The sequence below is a fragment of the Oncorhynchus kisutch genome, linkage group LG18, assembly GCF_002021735.2.
Source record: "Oncorhynchus kisutch isolate 150728-3 linkage group LG18, Okis_V2, whole genome shotgun sequence".
Lineage (NCBI taxonomy): Eukaryota > Metazoa > Chordata > Actinopteri > Salmoniformes > Salmonidae > Oncorhynchus > Oncorhynchus kisutch.
Window position 1 is genome coordinate 56,416,732 of NC_034191.2, and position 16,858 is coordinate 56,433,589.

Sequence of the window (16,858 nt, forward strand, 5' to 3'; positions counted from 1 at the left end):
GTTAGACTTTTCTACCACAAGGTGCTGTGCGTACGCATGGTCCGAGGTGTGCTTCAATTTACACACATTCTCAAGTATAAGTACAAATCGATAAATCCCACACTTTGCTAAGAAATGATCGCTCGCATGGTTTACGTGTTCGTACGCAACATTGATAAATGAGGGCCCAGGACAATAAAAACGACCCCAGGGACCTCTGGAAGACTTTCAACGACCTAGGCAGTAGCAACAAGCCCAAAACAAAGTCAAACAGCATTGGACTGAACATCAAGGGTACTGTAACCTTTGACAGAGCACAGGTGAGTGATCATTTAATGAGTTTTTCCCCACTATTGCCAGCAACCTTGTTGACAAACTCTCAGAATGCTCTGGCACCTTTGGAAACCATCATATAAAAACCTGTTATTCAGCTAAGGGCATCTCCGAAGGACAGTTTGCGTTTTCCCAGGTTTCAACTTCAGATGCTTAAAGATCTAGACAAACAGAAAACCACAGGACTGGATAGATTCCCAGCTAGATTCCTCAGTGACGCTGCTGATCATTTTGGACCTTATGTAACACACATCATCAATCTTTCCATTCAACATGGAAAGGTACCACCAGAGTTGAAACATGCAAGAGTTGTTCCTTTATACAAGAAAGGAAGCAAAGTTGAACAAGGGAACTACAGACCAGTGTCAATCTTGAGTTTGTTGTTAAAGGTTTTAGAAAGAGCACTCCATGAACAGATCATAAAGTACATTGATGACCATAACATTTTATATGACCTTCAGTCCAGTTTTAGACAATCCTATTCTACTGATACTTGTTTAATATAAATGACAGATTTTATCAAGCAAGTAATTGACACGGGCAACTTCAGTGGTATTGTCATGCTTGACCTACAAAAAGCATTTGATACTGTGAACCATAATATTTTGTTGTACAAACTGAGAGCAATTGGTTTTGCACCGACTCCCTGTTATGGGTGGTCATACTTAATTGATAGGGTCCAAAGGGTGGATGTGGGCTGGACACTGTCTGATGCTAAGGAGATAAACGGTGGTATAGCCCAGGGGAGCATTTTGGAGCCTTTGTTTTCTTTGCTCTACATAAATTATATGGACTCTGCCTGTTCATGCCCTCTGTTCTGGGATGATTCTGCCCTCTTGGTTTTACATAAGAAAAAGGATATTGTTGAAAAGACCCTAGGCATCAAACTGACTAAAGTCAGTAAGTGATTATCCAACAGCAAACTGTCTCTGCATTTAGGAAAGACAGAATGTATCCCTTTTGGTTCTCAACACAAAGTGAGAAACTCTTCCAACTTCTTGGTCAAGTGTAATGGTGTAGAGCTGAAGGAAAAATGCTCTGCTACATACTTTGGATGTGAACTGGACCAACACATGACAGGTGAACTCATGGCTCTGAAGGTCATTGGGAAGGTTCACTCCAGGAAAACGTTTCAAGCAAGGGTAGCCAAGTTTCTGGATACAGAGACTATGAGGACCCTGGCAATATCTCTGATACAGGCCACTATGACTATGCTTGTATCGCATGTTTCAGAGGCATAACAAAAAATGTTAAGTACAAATGTAAATGGCCCTAATCAAACTAATGAGAATTATGCTCATGCTCAGCCCTAGGACGGACATTGGTCCTAATAATTTCAAGGAACTGAACTGGCTTCCAGTTGATCTCCGGGTGGTGCAAATCAAACTGTTGATGTTTTATATGACTTTGCCTGCAGTTACCTGTCTGGTTATTTTAATTTCATTAGACTCTCATAGCCATCACACCAGAGCCAGTGTTGCTCATATCAGACTCCTGCGCTATAGGAGCATGGCTGGAAAAAGCTATTTACTTAACACTGGTGGAGAGGAATGGAATGGTGTACCAAACCATATAAAAGCCATCCCTACAATGGGGAGTTTTAAGATAAAGCTTAAGAAAATGGTTTATGGGCAATATGCTTTCAAACTGCACAGGCTTAAATAAAGTATAATTGTTTCCAGAACGTTACTTGGTAATCTATTTTATTTGTTTTACGGTTTCCTCCCTATTGACGAGATGTATTTTGTTTTCATGTTATAATCTTCTATATATTTTGTTTTCATGTATTTACATGAGGGGCACAATGAAAATAAGTATTTGTTTAATGTTTTATGTCATCCTCGATTATTTTAATGGCATAGTGCCATATCCACATGTGTAGTTGTATTGTTTTAAAATGGTCAAATAAATATAATCAAAACTCTCATCTGTGGCTGATGGGAATTAATTAGCCCATCCAAAGGGAGGCAGAAACAGATGAAAGCAGGACAGATCTCCTCCCCCTCCTTTCCCTTGCATCACACTGCAAAAATCTATTTCAGAAGGAATGTTGTCACTGTGTATGTCTGGTATATGATCAATGTGTCTACACTACACTACCTCTCCAATAATACTCTTCCACAATAAATCCATATTATCGGGTCAGATGATCCATGTACACAGTCTAGCCCCATTGAAGGAAATTTACATCAGATGGGCCATAAATGTTTAAAATATAAAAGTACAACAATTTATTTGGTGATTTCACAGTTGAAATTACGATTGACTTTAATTTTAATATAAAATTATTCTGATATCTGACCCTTTCTACCAGTTTTTTGTTGTTTTTTACTCAGTCCTTCGAAGTAAACTAACCAGTGAGCTCATCGTCCCCTAGCTCTCTACAGGTGATTGGTGCCACTCGCTGTCCAATCACAAACAGTCTGTTTGCCATTGCAAAGTTATGGCTTGGTCAGCTGTAAGTAACCTTTTGGGTGAACAGATTTTTCGCTACAGCTAGCTAGTTATCCCTTTAGAGTAAGTTACCCGACGTTGACAGCAAACATCACACATAAAATGTTGCTTCATTCTAAATACCGCATAGTGTTTGTGGATTGCGTGCTAGCCAGCAAGATAGCAGTACCAACCCAGCAAGAACTATGTATGCGCGGTTTGCAATGGATAACGTTCGCTAGCTAAGTAAGCTATTGCTAGCTGGAATATTCGTCATGTCGACTAGATATCGTCCTCCCTGGTAAGTAAATGTTCTTGTTTTGTCTTTTAGACCCAGTAACTATTCTAGCTACGTTGAGTAACACATATAATCATTTACGTTTTTGAATGTAGTTAACCAATACAATTAGACGTCACCGACACAATCGACGCCCATGCCGTTTTAAATCACAACCCTCGTTTTAAATAAAACTTGTTGGTGTAAAATAATCAAATGTCCTTCCCCATAATCTAGCCAGCTACGTACACTTTTCATTATATATACGTTAATGTTGTAGCTATAACGTTAAATAATTAACGTTAGCTACCTGCTAGCAACCGCTCTCGTTCTTGAGGAAAACTATTTGATGATAATTTCAGTAAATTTCAGTAACTAACGTTAACGCTGCCCCAACATCTGCCTGACCATATTCGCTGAGGGCAAGCACTGAAAAAATCATTCGTAAAAGCAGATTTTATAGTGGGTGGAACTCTACAAGAAGTTGGCTGGCTACTGTGGTGTTTGCTAGTCAACAGCTATCTAACGTACTTTTTGATGGCCGCTAATTTAGCTAGTTACAAATTAGCCAACCATTTGTAACCAAGTCAAGCGACCAAAGCGCAAATCTCACTAGCTAACTTTAGCTAGTTAATGTTGTAACTACAATTTTTGTGTCCGTCTCTAACTGAAACGTTTGGTACATTTGATTCCCACTTGTGTCTGGAATCTGGTTGCGGCCAGCTCATTTCCTCAAATGGTCTTCTCTCTTTCCGCAGTTTTATTATCGACAGCAAAGTAACCTTCGTTCAGTTTATATTTTCTTGGCCATCATTGAGGGCGGGTTGTCGACTATTTGTGGAGGCGCTGTTGGCAAATATTTTTTTCAACTAACCTAAGGTAGACCACTGCTTGTCGTTACCAATTCAGGAAATGAATCATAGTGGGCAAACAAGCAAGGTGGGCAGAGCCAAGAGCGAGCTAGCAAAATCCTATTGGCGCATTCTAGCATGTATTTGCATATTTCCGTTCGAGAACGTCTACTCTGAAATGCGCATTTGCAGTAACTCAATTCGCCCTTGTGCTCTTAAACAACGCAATTTACTTAGGCAAAGGGTAAAGCCTACAAAACTTTGTCCATTCTGTTCGTAACAAAGCTGTATTGAGATCAAATGTTTTATGGATGAGAACATTTGCAGAATGTCGGCCAAAATCCATCTTGCCCAATCTTCTCCCACTGCTGCCCACTGGGCATCCTTTCATCACTATATTTGGTGTTGAGTGGAAACGCCAACGGGATGCGTCAGATTTCTACATAGTGAACTATCTGGGTCATTGTTCTATATGTGCTGTTGCTCTCTCATTGACTGACTAGTGGCTACTCATGCACATGGCTTGGCTACATGAAATCTAGCTAGTAACTGTAGGGTCAATAGCTATCTGGTATCCTTGGGATGTTCCTACACCATTGCCCATTCTAGTACAGTTAAATAGTTAACACACACACACATGGATGCAGCGGTCTACGGCACTGCATCTCAGTGCACTTACAGTCCCTGGTTCGAATCCAGACTGTGTCACATCCGGCCGTGGGAGTCCCATAGGGCGGATTACAGTTGGCCCTGCGTCGTCCCGGCTGTCATTGTAAATAAGAATTTGTTCTTAATTGACTTGCCTAGTTAAATACAGGTTACACACACACCACACTGACCAAAATGTTATTTTGTTGGAATTTAGGTATGTCCCCATTACCAGTAAGACATAACCGAAACCTATTTCTTTCGCTTACTTGCTGTGCTATTTCGTTGTTCATTTGTTAAGTTGTTTCATTCTCAACCAGGATTTCTATGGATGGCCCTATTTGACGTGTCAAATAACACTATGGCCAATCAGGACTTGAATATGGCTGCACATCACATAATTTAACGCGTTCATACATTTTAACGTAATTATTACAGATTGATTACACCATCATTCGTATTTCATGTCACAATGATTCATCGTATGCTATGATGCTGGTAAAGTTGTCTCGCAGACCTACAGTGCTGGTAATTTTCTTTTAAAGGTAGCTAGCTCATGGATGCAAACAATGTTCTTCTCCACAAACATTGCAAAACTGCATCTCTTTCAGTTGCTATAGTTAGCTAGCTAACTACACTGCACAAAAAAATAAAGGGAACACTTAAACAACACAATGTAACTCCCAAGTCAATCACACTTCTGTGAAATCAAACTGTCCACTTAGGAAGCAACACTGATTGACAATAAATGTCGCATGCTGTTGTGCATATGGAATAGACAACAGGTGGAAATTATAGGCAATTAGCAAGACACCCCCAATAAAGGAGTGGCTATGCAGGTGGTGACCACAGACTTCTCAGTTCCTATGCTTCCTGGTGTTGTTTTGGTCACTTTTGAATGCTGGTGTTGATTTCACTCTAGTGGTAGCATGAGACTGAGTCTACAGCCCACACAAGTGGCTCAGGTAGTGCAGCTCATCCAGGATGGAACATCAATGCGAGCTGTGGCAAGAAGGTTTGCTGTGTCTGTCAGTGTAGTGTCCAGAGCATGGAGGTGCTACCAGGAGACAGGCCAGTACATCAGGAGACGTGGAGGAGGCCGTAGGAGGGCAACAACCCAGCAGCAGGCCCGCTACCGCCGTCTTTGTGCAAGGGGGAGCAGGAGGAGCACTGCCAGAGCCCTGCAAAATGACCTCCAGCAGGCCACAAATGTGCATGTGTCTGCTCAACCCGTCAGAAACAGACTCCATGAGGGTGGTATGAGGGCCCGACGTCCACAGGTGGGGGTTGTGCTTACAGCCCAACACCGTGCAGGACGTTTGGCATTTGCCAGAGAACACCAAGATTGGCAAATTCGCCACTGGCGCCCTGTGCTCTTCACAGATGAAAGCAGGTTCACACTGAGCACATGTGACAGACGCGGCAGTCTGGAGACGCCGTGGAGAACTGCCTGCAATATCCTCCAGCATGACCGGTTTGGCGGTGGGTCAGTCATGGTGTGGGGTGGCATTTCTTTGGGGGGGCGCACAGCCCTCCATGTGCTCGCCAGAGGTAGCCTGACTGCCATTAGGTACCGAGATGCGATCCTCAGACCCCTTGTGAGACCATATGCTGGTGCGGTTGGCCCTGGGTTCCTCCTAATGCAAGACAATGCTAGACCTCATGTGGCTGGAGTGTGTCAGCAGTACCTGCAAGAGGAAGGCATTGATGCTATGGACTGGCCCGCCCGTTCCCCAGACCTGAATCCAATTGAGCACATCTGGGACATCATGTCTCGCTCCATCCACCAGCGCCACGTTGCACCACAGACTGTCCAGGAGTTGGCGGATGCTTTAGTCCAGGTCTGGGAAGAGATCCCTCAGGAGACCATCCGCCACCTCATCAGGAGCATGCCCAGGCATTGTAGGGAGGTCATACAGGCACGTGGAGGCCACACACACTACTGAGCCTCATTTTCACTTGTTTTAAGGACATTACATCAAAGTTGGATCAGACTGTGTGGTTTTACACTTTAATTTTGAGTGTGACTCCAAATCCAGACCTCCATGGGTTGATAAATTTGATTTCCATTGATAATTTGTGATTATTGAATTATTGTGAAATTATTGAATAAGAATATTTCATTCATTCAGATCTAGGATGTGTTATTTTAGTGATCCCTTTATTTTTTTGAGCAGTGTATATAGCTAGGTGTCATCTAAAATAATCCTAATTTATAAGACAGTTCTTATTTGATTAATGGTGGTCAGACCATCTGAAGCTAGCCACAATGACGATTAGCTAATAGTTGACTTTGCAGTTAGAGTTGAAAATGATAGTATGGCATAATTCAACTCTTTGTATTAATTTGCATCAGTGACATACTTTTATTTTGAAGGCAAACTGCAAATTCCACTATTGTGCCTAATCCTTATTGTGGCTAGCTTCACAACACATAACCCGGTCTGGTCGAGCTTCACTAGCCAGGTGAAGCTAACTGCCTGCTTATAACGTTAGCTTTGGGCAACAGGGTTAATTAGCTGGCTAGCTATTTATTTTCATGAACTCAAGTAAAATTTCAGTAGGACGAACAACAAGTGGCAAGCTAACTAATACATATCAATACTAGATTCCTAAATCATTGCTAAGAATAATGAAAATGACTGCAGTTTCTACTGGTCATGGTTTTCAGGCTAGTTGTATTGGTGATATCTAGGTACCAAGCTAAAGCTAACTGTCCCAGAAGTTGTGGTCAAACAAATAATGCTTTATTACCAACGTGGTATTGTAAACACATCATTCGTGGCCGGTGTTTGCTTGTTTGCAGACTTTTTTTGTACAGCTTTGACAGTGCTATGGTGTCTGCTTTTGATACGCAAAGACCCAAACGGCGTTCTATAGTGTGTATGCTGTGTAGCTAGTAGCAGTGACGCTATTACTGTGTAACTACGGTAGGGCGACATCAGAAAAAGAACGCACTTGGTAGTGTGTACCGGTGCTCGACGAGTCGGCGAAAGCCAAAATCACCCACGACAGAGAACGGTTGATTGTCAAGGGCAATGAATGCCATTATCTTGGCTTTAATGGATTTCGCCTTTGAGTTGTCTCGCTGAAATGTTCTTCCTCTTTCAAATGACTGCTCGACTTGACTGCTCAATCCACAAAGCAGACATTGTGGGTATCATTACGTCATGTACCTACGTTATCTAGGTATGCATGGTAGCTTTAACTTCTTGCGTCGAGCAATCCCGTATCCGGGAGCGTAATCATAGCCTCAAGCTCATTACCATAACGCAACGTTAACTATTCATGAAAATCGCAAATGAAATGAAAGAAATATATTCACTCACAAGCTTAGCCTTTTGTTAACAACACTGTCATCTCAGATTTTCAAAATATGCTTTTCAACCATAGCTACCCAAGCATTTGTGTAAGAGTATTGATAGCTAGCATAGCATTAAGCCTAGCATTCAGCAGGTAACATTTTCACAAAAACAAAGCATTCAAATAAAATCATTTACCCTTGAAGAACTTCGTATGTTTTCAATGAGGAGACTCTCAGTTAGATAGCAAATGTTCTGTTTTTCCCAAAAGATTATTTGTGTAGGAGAAATCGCTCCGTTTTGTTCATCACGTTTGGCTAAGAAAAAAACCTGAAAATTCAGTCATTACAACGCCAAACTTTTTTCCAAATTAACTCTATAATATCGACAGAAACATGGCAAACATTGTTCAGAATCAATCCTCAAGGTGTTTTTCACATATCTATTCGATGATAAATCATTCGTGGCAGTTTGGTTTCTCCTCTGAACCAAATGGAAAAATACACGCAGCTGGAGATTACGCAATAATTTTGACGGAGGACACCAAGTGAGCATCTGGTAAATGTAGTCTCTTATGGTCAATCTTCCAATGATATGCCTACAAATACGTCACAATGCTGCAGACACCTTGGGGAAACGACAGAAAGTGTAAGCTCATTCCTGGCGCATTCACAGCCATATAAGGAGACATTGGAACACAGCGCCTTCAAAATCTGGGGCATTTCCTGTTTGGAATTTCATCTTGGTTTCGCCTGTAGCATCAGTTCTGTGGCACTCACAGATAATATATTTGCAGTTTTGGAAACGTCAAGAGTTTTCTTTCCAAAGCTGTCAATTATATGCATAGTCAAGCATCTTTTTGTGACAAAATATCTAGTTTAAAACGGGAACGTTTTTCATCCAAAAATAAAAGAGCGCCCCCTATATCGAAGAAGTTAACATCTGCGTTAAACTAGACATCGGGTGGATACCGTTGTTGGCCTTTTTAGCTAATATCGTCCGATACCGATATATCGTGCATCACTAAATAAGTGTTTAACATGCTTTTTGAATGACTGCCTCATTTCGGCACCACACACACACATTTATCTGTAAGGTCCCTCAGTCGAGCAGTGAATTTCAAACAGATTCCACCACAAATATCAGAGAGGTTTTCCAATGTCTCGCAAAGGGCACTGATGGGTAAAAAAAAAAAGCTGACTATTGAAGTTATTAATTACACTTTGGATGGTGTCAATACACTCAGTCACTACAGATACAGGCTTCCTTCCTAACTCAGTTGCTGGAGAGGAGGGATACCGCTCAGGGATTTCACCATGAGGCCAATGGTGATTAAAAAAAAGTATTTAAAAAAACATTTAGAGTTTAGTGGGGATAGAAAACTGAGGATGGATATTTTTCTTTAAGAATAACGGCCAAATATTGTACAACCTAGGTGTGTGGTCTGCCAAAGGTGAATCTAACATCAAACTTAAGTAAATTAATTATTTATTTCATTTGAAATACATTTTTGTATTGTGTGTCGCTGGGTGAGGGGGGAAGAAATATAATCAATTTTGAATTCGGGCAGTAACAAGTATTCAGACCCATTGACTTTTCCCACATTTTGTTAGGTTACATCCTTATTCTGTATTAGTTTCCCCCTCATCAATCTACATATAATGCCCCATTATGACAAAACAAAAACACGTTTTTATAAATGTTAGCTAATTTATATATTTTATTCAATAGCACATTTACATAAGTATTCAGACCCTTTACTCAGTACTTTGTTGAAACACCTTTGGCAGCGATTACAGACTCGAGTCTTCTTGGGTATGACGCTACAAGCTTGTCACACCTGTATTTGGGGAGGTTCTCCCATTATCTGCAGATCCTCTCAAGTGCGGTCAGGTTGGATGGGGAGCGTTGCTGCACAGCTATTTTCAGGTTTCTCTAGGGATGTTCAGTCGGGTTCAAATCTGGGCTCAGGCTGGCCCACTCAGACATTCAGAGACTTGTCCCGAAGCCACTCCTGCATTGTCTTGGATGTGTGCTTAGGGTCATTGTCCTGTTGGAAGGTGAAACTTCGCCCCGGTCTGAGGTCCTGATCGCTGTGGAGCAGGTTTTCATCAAGGATCTCTTTACTTTGCTCCGTTCATCTTTCCCTCGATCCTGACTAGTCTCGCAGTCCCTGCCACTGAAAAACATCCCCACAGCATGATGCTGCCACCACCATGCTTCACCGTAGTGATGGTGCCAGGTTTCCTCCAGATGTGAACCTTGGCATTCAGGCCAAAGAGTTCAATCTTGATTTCATCTCACCAGAGAATGACCTCTCTACTGTAAAAGGACTGATTGGTGGAGGGCTGCAGAGATAGTTGTCTCCCATCTTCAAAGAGGAACTCTAGAGCTCTGTCAGAGTGTCCATCGGTTCTTGGTCATCTCCCTGACCAAGGCCCTTCTCCCCCGATTGCTAAATTTTTGCCGTGCGGCCAGCTCTAGGAAGAGTCTTAGTGATTCCAAACTTTTTCCATTTTAAGAATGATGGAGGCCACTGTGTTCTTGGGGACCTTCAATGCTACATACATTTTTGGTACCCTTCCCCAGATCTGTGCCTCGACCCAATCCTGTCTCAATTCCTTCGACCTCATGGCTTGATTTTTGCTCTGACGTGCACTGTTAACTGTGGGACCTCAACACAGGTGCGAACCTTTACCACGGGTGGACTGCAACCAAGTTTAGAAACTCAAGGGTGCACCGGAGCTCAATTTCAAGTCTCATAGCAAAGGGTCTGAATACTTATATAAATAGGGTATTTCTGTATTTTTATTTAATACATTTGCAACATTTTCTAAGTCTGTGGGCTATTATGTTTAGATCGCTGGGGATTTTTATTTAATACATTTTAGAATAAGGCTGTAACGTAATAAAATGTGTAAAGTCAAGGGATCTGAATAATTTCCGAATGCACTTACTTATATGCCGTTATAGGCCTAATGAATACAGTTTGTTATATTGATGTTCTTTTATTGGTCTTCATCATCATCCAACCTCAATACCACTGCCTTCAGAATACCCCAGGTTATAGATAGACTGCTGCGCCACTCGGGAGCCATAAACTAAGGCACTGCATCTCAGTGCTAGACTAGTTACTACAGACCCTGGTTCGATCCCGGGCTTTGTCACAACTGGCCGTGATCGGAGTCCCATAGGGTGGCGCACAATTGGTCTAGCATCGTCCAGGTTAGGGGAGGGTTTGGCTGGGGTAGGCTGTCATTGTAAAATAATAATTTGTTCTTAACTGACTTGCGTAGGTAAAATGTTTTACATTTAAAACATTTCCCTATGTTAATAAAGATCCTGAACACTGAAAATCATGTTTTTCATCACATTTATTCATATTTTAATGAAACCAGTTAGTGGTACATTGATCAGGATGGATCATAAAGTTAAGTCCCCAAGTCAAACACTTAGATTCAGAAGGCAGGCATTACTATGGATTTACTTCCAGCTTATACAATGTCACATAAACTGGAAATGTAATACACCAATACTAGCATCATATTATCTTACCTAAATTTAAATACAGTACCAGTCAGAAGTTTGGACACCTACTCACTCAAGGGTTTTTCTTTCTTTGTACTATTTTCTACATTGTAGAATAATAGTGAAGACATCAAAACTATGAAATAACACATGGAATCATGTAATAACCAAAAAAAGTGTTAAACAAATCTAAATATATTTTAGATTCTTCAAAGTAGCCACCTTTTGTCTTTAACAGCTATGCACACTCTTGGAATTCTCTCAACCAGCTTCACCTGGAATGCTTTTCCAACCATTTTGGAGGAGTTCCCACATATGCTGAGCACTTGTTGGCTGCTTTTCCTTTACTCTGCGGTTCAACTCATCCCAAACCATCTCAATTGGGTTGAGGTTGGGTGATTGGAGGCCAAAAACAAATTATAGTTACACTACTTGCTAACCAGATGGGATGGCGTTTCACTGCAGAATGTTGTGGTAGCCATGCTGGTTAAGTGTGCCTTGAATTCTAAATAAATTACTGACAGTGTCACCAGCAAAGAACCCCTACACCATCAAATCTCCTCCATGCTTCACGGTGGGACCCACACATGCAGAGATCATTCGTTCACCTACTCTGCATCTCATAAAGACACTGGTTGGAACCAAAAATCACACATTTGGACTCAGACCAAAGAACAGATTTCCTCCAGCCTAAAGTCCGTTGCTCGTGTATCTTGGCCCTTGGTCTATTCTTATTATTGGTGTCCTTTAGTGATTTCTTTGCAGCAATTTGACCATGAAGGCCTGATTCACGCAGTCTCCTCTGAACAGTTGATGTCTGTTACTTGAACTCTGAAACATTTTGGTGCTGTAATCTGAGGTGCAGTTAACTCTAGTGAACTTATCCTCTGCAGCAGACGTAACTCTAGGTCTTCCTTCCCTGTGGGGGTCCTTATGAGAGCCTGTTTCATCATAGCGCTTGATGGTTTTTGCACTTGAAGAAACTTTCAAAGTTCTTAATTTTCTGCATTGATTGACCTTCATGTCTTAAAGTAATGATGAACTGTAATTTCTCTTTGCTTATTTAAGCTGTTCTTGCCATAATATGGACTTTGTCCTTTTTGGTAAAATACCATCTTCTGTATTCCAGCCTATCTTGTCACAACCCAACTGATTGGCTGAAACGCATTAAGAAGGAAATAAATTCCACAAATTAACTTACCAAGGCACACCTGTTAATTGAAATGCATTCCAGGGGACTACCTCATGAAGCTGGTTGAGAGAATGCCAAGAGTGCAAAACTTTGAATGAGTAGGTGTATCAACTTTTTTAACTGGTACTGTATGTATAGCCTTAACCATCATGTGCACCTACGCCTTGCTTTGGCTTTATCTACTAGTAGCTAGCTGAAGCAGAGCGTACTGGTCACCTTTCATCTGTGGTGTGATTGTTAGTTAACAAGCTACTTACCAGCGTGCCGGTAAAAGCACACCGACTGTATGCCGTAGTGTGACATTAACCTTACACAGTTTTTTGAAGAATGAAGACATCCGAGAGCAGTGGCTCCTTTTCATTTGGGGTGGACAGACTGCACTGAAAATTATGACCATATCATGTGTGTGCAGTGCACATTTTGGGTAAAGTTGATTTATTAATTGTGGAAAACATTCAATGGGTCTTGTCAGGAAGCTAATCCTGAAGATGGATGCTATACCATCATTGACAGTGGATCTTGCAAGCACTGACCATAATGTAAGTATCAGAGTTTGATGAGTCTGACACGGTAGCCAACATTTGGGAGATGTTAGATCATTCAACGGTGGCTGTTTTGACTTGTGAACGGTATATTTTCTTTGACACGCCTATAGTCAGTTTTTATTTATCATATCCCTAAGCCCCTTACACTGAGTCTTAGATCTGCCAGCACACAGACAGTGCTGAAAATCAGTTTTTCCATTCCATTTGGTATTTTATTAGGATCTTCATTAGCTGTTGCAGAAGCTACTTTTCCTGGTGTCCACATGGAACTTGACATTATACAGAACATTAATAGACAAGAACAGCTCAAGGACAGAACTACATACAATTAAAATGTCACACAGCCTACATATCGGTACATACACACTAAATATGTAGGTCAAGTAGGGGTGAAGTGTTATGCCGGGAGGTGTTGCATTCAGGTTTTTTAAACCAGGGTTGCTGCTCACTTGAACAATCTGAGATGGGGAGTTCCATGCAATCATGGCAATATATAATACTGTATATTTTCTTGAATTTGTGCTGGATTTGTGGACTGGAAAAAGACCCTTGGTGGCATGTCTGGCAGGTTACGTGTGTGTGTCAGAGCTGTGTGTAAGTTGCCTATGCAAACTATTTGGAATTTAACACAATGTTTCTTATAAAAATAAGAAATGCAGTCACTCTCCTCTACTTTTAACAAAGAGAGACTGGCATGCATAGTATTGATATTAGCCCTCTGATTACAGTGACGAGCAAGATGTGCTGCTCTGTTCTGGGTCAGCTGCAGTTTTTCGAGGTCCTTTGCAGCACCTGTCTATATGACTGGCCAATAATCAAGATAAGATAAAACTAGAGCCTGTGGGACTTGCATTGTGTGGTGTCAAAAAGCAGAGCATCTCTTTATCACAGACAGACCTCTCCACATCTGTGTAAAACTATTCAATATGCAAATTTCGATCAATTTTGTTGCCGACTAACTGACCCTCATTAAACGGTTACATTTTTTCCAAACAGTAAAATGGCGTGACCAACAGAAAACACTATCATAGATCTGTATGTAATGACAAGATGCTTATGTTTTCCCCCTAACAATAGGAGTAGTCCCAATGTGGGAAGGCAGGCGACAAGCTTATGCCCAAAATAAGCCCATAGAAACACGTTGGACTTATTTTGGCAAGAGTAAAACCTTGCGCTTCGCCTCTAACTCTCTGATACTATGCATGCATACAAAGACCGGACATTGTTCATTAATTAAGAGCTTCATGGAAACTTGCAACAAGTGCAAGCCTATTGTCTTACAGTCAAAGGCTATGGCCTATTATTGAACATGCAACTCGTGTAATGAAACCGCTAATAAAACTTCATTTTCAAACATTTGCCCAAATGCAATTCATGGAAAACAGTTCTAAACTGTGCCGCTAATGCGAGCAGTTCCATATATGACAGGGATTAGAATCTCCATTTGAAATTTAGAGGGGGAATCTAATCGCAACTACTATAATGGGTTGCTAATATGACTAGAATTGTGCCTTTTGGCTTCTGGACAACAAAAGAAAGTTGACATAAAAACCAATGGAACAGGAGAAAATGGCTGGTTAATGGCATGAGGAAGTCTTTATAAAATAATTGCCTCCCAAGTTTCTATGGTTCGATTTCCACAAGGCTACTTGTAAGCAAGGTAAGACACCTCATTATTTAAAGTAAAATGTTCAGGTTTCAAACAATTATACTGCCTCAAGCTCACATTGCAAAGTGGTGGGTGACGCGCTGATAGTCAACGGTTGACAGGCTATAGCCTATGCATCCGAATGGGAGGTGCGCTTTACAAGTTGAGATTGAGAAATAAAAATAGCTCCTCCATTCTAAAACTGATGCAACTCTTTTTAGGGTTGCAGTGATTTCACTAGCTGTGGTTGCTGACGCGTATAGCATTGAATCATCCGCATACATAGACACACAGGCTTTGTTTTAATGCCCGTGGTAGGTCATTAATAAAAATAGAAAAGAGTAGCGGGCCAAGAGAGCTGCCCTGCGGTACCACACTTTATATGTTGAACATTAGAGAAGCTTCCGTTAAATAATGCCATATAGATTCAGAGCTGAGGTTGAATAGCCATAACACAATTTTAGTTTTTTCAGCAACTCGTTATGGTCAATCATATCAAGGGCTGCACTGAAATCTATCAGTACGGCTCCCACAATGTTTTTAACAATTTCTTTCAACCAATCAGTAATTTGTGTCAGTGCCGTTCTCTATAAGCATGCTGAAAGTCTATTCATTTGTTTGGAGAAATAGCATTTTATCTGGTCAAACAACCTTTTTCCTAAAGTTTGCTAAGCCTCGGCAGCAAGCTGATTGGTCAGCTGTTAGAACCAGTAAAGGGTGCTTTACCATTTACCATTCTTGTGTGGGTTGTCTTGCAGTTGATGTAGCTTGTGTCATTGGGTCTAATCATTTTTTTATTTTTTTATTTCACCTTTATTTAACCAGGTAGGCTAGTTGAGAACAAGTTCTCATTTGCAACTGCGACCTGGCCAAGATGAAGCATAGCAGTGTGAGCATACAACAAAGAGTTACACATGGAGTAAACAATTAACAAGTCAATAACACAGTAGAAAACGAAGGGGGGGTCTATATACAATGTGTGCAAAAGGCATGAGGAGGTAGGCAAATAATTACAATTTTGCAGATTAACACTGGAGTGATAAAAGATCAGATGGTCATGTACAGGTAGAGATATTGGTGTGCAGAAGAGCAGAAAAGTAAATAAATAAAAACAGTACGGGGATGAGGTAGGTGAAAAGGGTGGGCTATTTACCAGTAGACTATGTACAGCTGCAGCGATCGGTTAGCTGCTCAGATAGCTGATGTTTGAAGTTGGTGAGGGAGATAAAAGTCTCCAACTTCAGCGATTTTTGCAATTCGTTCCAGTCACAGGCAGCAGAGTACTGGAACGAAAGGCGGCCAAATGAGGTGTTGGCTTTAGGGATGATCAGTGAGATACACCTGCTGGAGCGCGTGCTACGGATGGGTGTTGCCATCGTGACCAGTGAGCTGAGATAAGGCGGAGCTTTACCTAGCATAGACTTGTAGATGACCTGGAGCCAGTGGGTCTGGCGACGAATATGTAGCGAGGGCCAGCCGACTAGAGCATACAAGTCGCAGTGGTGGGTAGTATAAGGTGCTTTAGTGACAAAACGGATGGCACTGTGATAGACTGCATCCAGTTTGCTGAGTAGAGTGTTGGAAGCCATTTTGTAGATGACATCGCCGAAGTCGAGGATCGGTAGGATAGTCAGTTTTACTAGGGTAAGCTTGGCGGCTTGAGTGAAGGAGGCTTTGTTGCGGAATAGAAAGCCGACTCTTGATTTGATTTTCGATTGGAGATGTTTGATATGAGTCTGGAAGGAGAGTTTTTCATGATGATCAGGGGGGGGGGTCTTTCACTATATCTCCTTTTGTCTTGCCACTGTCATCAAACTAATGAAATGCATTATTTTTTAAATTCAAAATATACTGTCTGTCTGCACAGCTTCCCAGGCAACCATCAAAGGAGGAATGCTGTAATACAAAAACAGCTTTCCCAAGTCAAAGAAGGATATTCTGTGAAGACAGACCCAACATTCTGTAAGTAATTTATTCATATCAAATCTGCATTAATTGTGCATTTCAGGCACACAGAAATTCCACATACAAACATAGAAAAGTTTCACAAAAGTGCCTGAACAAATATTGCATATTTCAATTTCAGCACTTGAAAACACAAGAAAACACATTGTAGAATGAG

At 41.3% G+C, this 16,858-nt stretch overlaps 1 protein-coding gene across 1 annotated transcript in view; it reads left to right on the top strand.

Moving 5' to 3' along the window:
• Positions 1–2,776: 2,776 nt before the first annotated feature.
• Positions 2,777–16,858, top strand: part of LOC109908739 (enhancer of polycomb homolog 1-like) — a 69,102-nt gene continuing 55,020 nt past the window's right edge. The window contains exon 1 of the mRNA XM_031796338.1: positions 2,777–3,046. The gene's annotated coding sequence lies outside the window, so the exon portion shown is untranslated. The remainder of the gene's footprint in view (positions 3,047–16,858) is intronic.